At 33.8% G+C, this 5,839-nt stretch overlaps 1 non-coding gene across 1 annotated transcript; it reads right to left on the reverse strand.

Moving 5' to 3' along the window:
- Nucleotides 1–5,525: 5,525 nt before the first annotated feature.
- Nucleotides 5,526–5,633, reverse strand: LOC133228323 (U6 spliceosomal RNA). Its single transcript, XR_009730179.1, has one exon. It is a non-coding gene; the product is annotated as a U6 spliceosomal RNA (small nuclear RNA).
- Nucleotides 5,634–5,839: the final 206 nt, after the last annotated feature.

Raw genomic sequence — 5,839 nt, forward strand, 5'->3', positions numbered from 1 at the left:
CACATAGTTGAAATTATGTTTGTATCAACTTAATGGGGACTACTGTAGCTATAAGATATTTTGTGTTAACATCTTTAAAAACTGCAAAGTAAGAACACTTAATAGATTCAAAAAAGATAAAAGAATCAATGTGTATCCTTTTTTAAAAAATCAATAAATTACAAAGGAAGACAACAGATAATAAGAAAGTAAGGAAGGAACTTTAAAGTTGTCAAAAAAAGAAACAATACAATGAAAATAATAATTTCATATCAATACCTATCAATAATCACGTTTAAATGTAAATGGATTGAATTCCACATTGAAAGACATAGACTAATTGAAAGGCTAAAAGTAACAAGATCAACAATATGTTGCCTACAAGAGAATCACTTTAATCTTAAGGACACACTCAGGTTGAAACTGAAGTAATAGATAAAGGTGTACCATGCAAACAGAAACAGAGCAGTGGTGGCTATACTTTTATATATAATAAATTTTCACAAGTACACTGACTTCCATGGGTCACAAGAGACAAATAAGTCACTATATAATGATAAAGGGGTCAAATTATCAAGATAACAGAACATTAGCACTGAACTACATGAACAAATATTAATAGAACTGAAGGGAGAAAAAGATAGCAAAACAACAACAGCAAGGGATTGATTATTCCACTTTTATTAGTGTACAGATCATTCAGACAGAAAACCAATACGAAAACCATCGATTGATATGATAACAAGCATGTTCAAAACAGCAGCAGAGTACATATTCTTCTCTAGAGCACATAAAACATTCTCCAAAATAGGTCATAAATTGAGATATAAGACAAGTCTTAAAAATTTAAGAAAATTGAAATTATATCAAGCATTCTTTATAGCTACAATGTTATACAATTAAACAATGATAAAAAAGAGAATATTGGAAAAATCCTAATTAAGTGGAAATTAAACGACACATTTCTGAACAAGCAATGGATCACAAGAGAACCAAAAGGAAAATAAAAAAATATCTTGGGACAAACAAAAATGGAATTACAAAATATGGAAATGTGGATGCAGCAAAAGCAGTAGAAAGAGGGAAATTTATAGAGGTAAATGCATACATTAAGAAACAAACAAAAAAGCAGCTCTCAAACATCTAATTTTATAACTTAAGGAACTAGAATAAGAACAAACTGAGTTCATAGCAGACTAAAGAAAAATTTTAAAATGAACACAAGTAAATTAAACAGAAATTTAGAACACAGAAGAGAACAACACAACTAAAAACTGTTTTTTAAATATATAAGCACAATTTATAAACTTTTATCTTGACCAAGGAAAAAAGAGGGAGAATAATTTAAATAAAAGTATATATAGAGAAAGAAACATTACAATGATTCCACAGAAATACAAAGGGTCAAGACTACTATGAAAAAGCATAAGTGAAAAATTGAATAATATAGAGAAATAATTATAATCCTTGAAACATACTGCTTACCAAGACTGAATCCTCAAGAAATAGAAAATATGAACATACAAATAATGAGTGAGATTAAAATATTAATTAAAAATCTCCCAATGCAGAAAAGTCAAAACAAAATGGTTTCATAAGTAATTTTATCAAACATTTAAAGAACTAAAGTCAATCCTTCTTAAGTTCTTCCAAAAAAATAATGAGGTGGGATTTTTTTCACTCATTTTATAAGGCCTGTGTTACCCTTATTGAAAAATATAGCAAAGAAAACAATCAACAAAATGAAACAACTTCCAGAATAGGAGAAAATATTTACAAACCTTATATATGATAAGGGGCTAATATCCAAAATGCATAAATATTGCATACAACTCAATAGCAAAAAGAAAGAATAAGTCAATATTTAAATTCGGCAAAGGACCTGAATAGACAAGTTTCCTCAGAAGACATCCAAAAGGCCAACAGGGAGACAAAAACATTACTGATAACCTAGGAAATACAGAGCAAAACCACAGTGAGTTGAAACGATTATCAGAAAGACAAGAGATAACACGTTTTGTTGAGGATGGAAAGAAAATGGAACCCAGATACACTATCAATGCCAGTGTAAATTGGCATAGCCATTATGGAAAATGGAGGTTCCTCAAACATTAAAATAGAAGAACGATATGATTGAGCAATCCCACATTTGGGTATATATCAGAAGGAAATAAAATCAGTATCTTGAACTTATATCTGTGCTCCACCTTCCTTGTATCATTATTCACAAGTGTCAAGATGTAAAAAATTGAAGTGTCCATCAACTGATGAATAAAGAAACTGTTATGTATGTATATATATATATATATATATATATATATATATCAAATCATCACAATGTACACCTTAGTAAAATTACACAACCTGAATATATACAATTTTTATCAGTCATTTTGAAAATGAATAAAAGAAACAAGAGCCCCTATGCATGCATTACTCACCACAGCTTACACACCCCAGTAGAAAGATTTCCTTCTGCCCCATAATAATAATACTTCCCAGGAGGTGCAGTGGTAAAGAATCCACCTGCTATTGCAGGAGACACAGGAAATTTAGGTTCAATCCCTGTGTCGGGAAAAACCCCTGGAGTAGGAAATGGCTATCCACTGCAGTATTCTGGCCTGGAAATTTCCATGGACAGAGGAGACTGGTGGGTTACAGCCCATGGTGTCGCAAAAAGTTGGACACAACTGAGTGAGCATGTATGCACTGCCACAAGATTCCAAGCATTTGTGGCCAATGAACAATCACAGCCGTCCTCATTTTTTTCCTTTGTCCTATAAAGCTGGAGTCCCCAACCTCCAGTATCTAATGACTGATGATGTGAGGTGGAGCTGAAATAATAGAAATAGAAATAAGGAGCACAATAAATGTAATGCTCTTATATCATCCTGAAGCCATCCTCAACCCCAGTCCATGGAAAAGTTGTCTTCCACGCAACCAGTCCCTGGTACCAATAAAGTTGGGGACTGCTGCAAAGGAAGCCCCTTTCCTCTGTTCTCAGGACTTGTTACCATAGTTCACCATAGTTTGCTTGTCCCGAATTGCAGTTCTCTGCTATTCCAGAATAAATGACTTTTGTTGGTAAAATAACTAACTCTTTTGTTAAGGTCAATGCATTCGTACCTTATTAAAATTAAAATAGAAAAAATAAAGAAAGCTCCTTGTTGCTGTTCAGTTGCTAGGTCGTATCCAACTCTTTGTAACCCTGTGGACTGCAGCCAGGCTTCCCGGTCTTTCACCATCTCCCAGAGTTTGCTCAAACTCATGCCCATTGAATCAGTGATGGCATCCAACCATCACATCCTCTGTTGTCCCCTTCTCCTCCTGCCTCCAATATTTCTCAGAATCTGGGTCTTTTCCAGTAAGTCAGCTCTTCACATCAGGTGGTCAAAGTATTGGAGCTATGGAGTCAGTCCTTCCAATGAATATTCAGGGTTGATATCCTTTAGGATTAACTGGTTTGATTGCTTTGCAATCCAAGGGGCTCTCAAGAGTCTTCTCCAACACCACAGTTTGAAAACGTCAATTCTTCGGCCCTCAGCCTTCTTTAATATATATAAAACTCCTAATATAACACGAGTTCTATGAATAAATGTTTGAATGTATCAGTAAATTGGTAACAGACTAATGAATGAATGGAGTATTATATATGTATGTCAGCATGGGTACATGCATGCACATATACAGGCATACACATGTACAATCTGCATGTGTATGCATGGATAAATGATTTAATTTATCAGTAAATATTATGAGTTATTACAGAATAGCAGGAAGGCATAAATATCAAGGTCCTATTTATTTTAGCTACATTTTATACTCTGTTGAGTGCACTACATATTCTCTTATTTTTCTTTCTCCTTTTGTTCTCCAACCCCCTCTTTTTTCTGGTATCTCTTCTTTAAAATCATTTACATCTTTGGTATACACTAAACACTTACTGTAATGCCAAATATTCTGACATATTCTGTTATCCTAAGTAATGTAAGCTCCAAATACCAAAAGCCTTAGAAAAATTATAATTTAATGCTAACTGTAGGACAATGAATTAATATAAATAGAAATATACAATCATATATACTTAAGCCTACTTGTGGAGGTATGCACTTTCTTCTATGGCTCCTAAGCAACTGCTGAATTTGTGTAAGCATTAATCCTGCTGTTTGGTAATTGGTGATTTACTTCTTTAGCTCATGGTTTAGATTTCTACCCCTTGGAGAGTATGGATTTTTTCATTCATCAATCTAAACTCTGAACCTAGTGAAATGTTTGGCACAAAACAGTCACTCAGTTGACACATGTTTAATTTAATTGTTCCTTGTTTTTTACAACTATTGTGCATTTGCTCAAGGTCATGTATGGCTCTGTCTTCATAGTCAGCATTCTTCCCTGATTTATTAGATTTTACTATTATTTATCCTCATATAAATCCAACATTTTTTTTGTTTATTTCATTTCCAACCTTTTCTAACTCAAAGCAGTTCATTTTCTCCTTTGTCCAACACTTGTTTAAATCACACCTGAATTTCAAAGCACACAGGACTGATGTTGTATCCTTGCTTTTTTTTTATTTAAATTTTAATTTATTTATTTTTAATTGAAGGATAATTTCTTTACAATATTGTGTTGGTTTCTGTCAAACATCAACATAAATCAGCCATAGATATACATATGGCCCCTCCCTCTTGAAACTGCCTCCCCATCCCACTCCTCAAGGTTGTTACAGAGCCCTGGTTTGAGTTCACTGAGTCAAATAGCAAATTCCCATTGGCTATCTGTCTTAAATACGGTGATGTGTGTTTCCATGATACTCTCTTCATAGATCCTACCCTCTCCTTCCTCCCTCCTCCACACTGTGTCCTTAAGTCTGTGTATCCATTGCTGCCCTGCAAATAATTTTATCAGTACCATCTTTCTAAATTCCATATATATGCATTAGTAGCATTAGTATATGATATTGTTTTACTGTTTCTGATTTACTTCACTCTGTATTATAGACTCTAGGTCCATCCACCTCATCAGAACTGACTCAAATGCAATCCTTTTCATGACCGAGTTTAATATTCCATTGCATATATGTACCAGCATTTCTTTATCCATTCATCTGTTGATAGTCATCTAGGTTGCTCCCATGTCCTAGCTATGGTACTAGTGCTGCAATGAATTTTGTAGTACATGTGTCTTTTTCAATTTTGGTTTCCTAAGGGTATATGCCTAGTAATGGGGTTGCTGGGTCATATGGTGGTTTTATTCCTAGGTTTTAAGGGATCTCCATACTGTCTTCCATAGTGGCTATGTCAATTTACATTCCCACCAATATTGCAAGAGGGTTCCCTTTACTCTACACTATCTGCAGCCTTTATTGTTTGTAGACATTTTTGATGATGGCCATTCTGACTAGTGTGAAGGGATACCTTATTGTAGTTTTGATTTGCATTTTGCTAATAGCGAGCTATATTAAGCATCTTTTCGTGTTTATTAGCTATCTGTATGTATTCTTTGGATAAGTATCTATTTAAGTCACTTTGCCACTTTTTTTTTTTTTAATTATGGAACACTTCACAAATTTGCTTGTCATTCTTGTGCTTGGGGCCATGGTAATCTTCTCTGTATTGTTTCAGTTTTAGTACATGTGTTGATGAAGTGAACACTCTTTCCCACTTTTTGATTGGGTTGTTTGTTTCACTGGTATTGAGTTGCATGTGCTACTTGTATAGTTAGGAAATAAATTATTGTCAGTTGTTTCATTTGCTATGACTTTCTCCCATTTTGAGGGCTGCTTTTCACCTTATTTCCTTTGCTGTGCAAAAACTTTAAGTTTAATTAGGTCCCATTTGTTTATTTTTGTGTTTATGTA

This window comes from Bos javanicus, chromosome 16, assembly GCF_032452875.1.
Source record: "Bos javanicus breed banteng chromosome 16, ARS-OSU_banteng_1.0, whole genome shotgun sequence".
Lineage (NCBI taxonomy): Eukaryota > Metazoa > Chordata > Mammalia > Artiodactyla > Bovidae > Bos > Bos javanicus.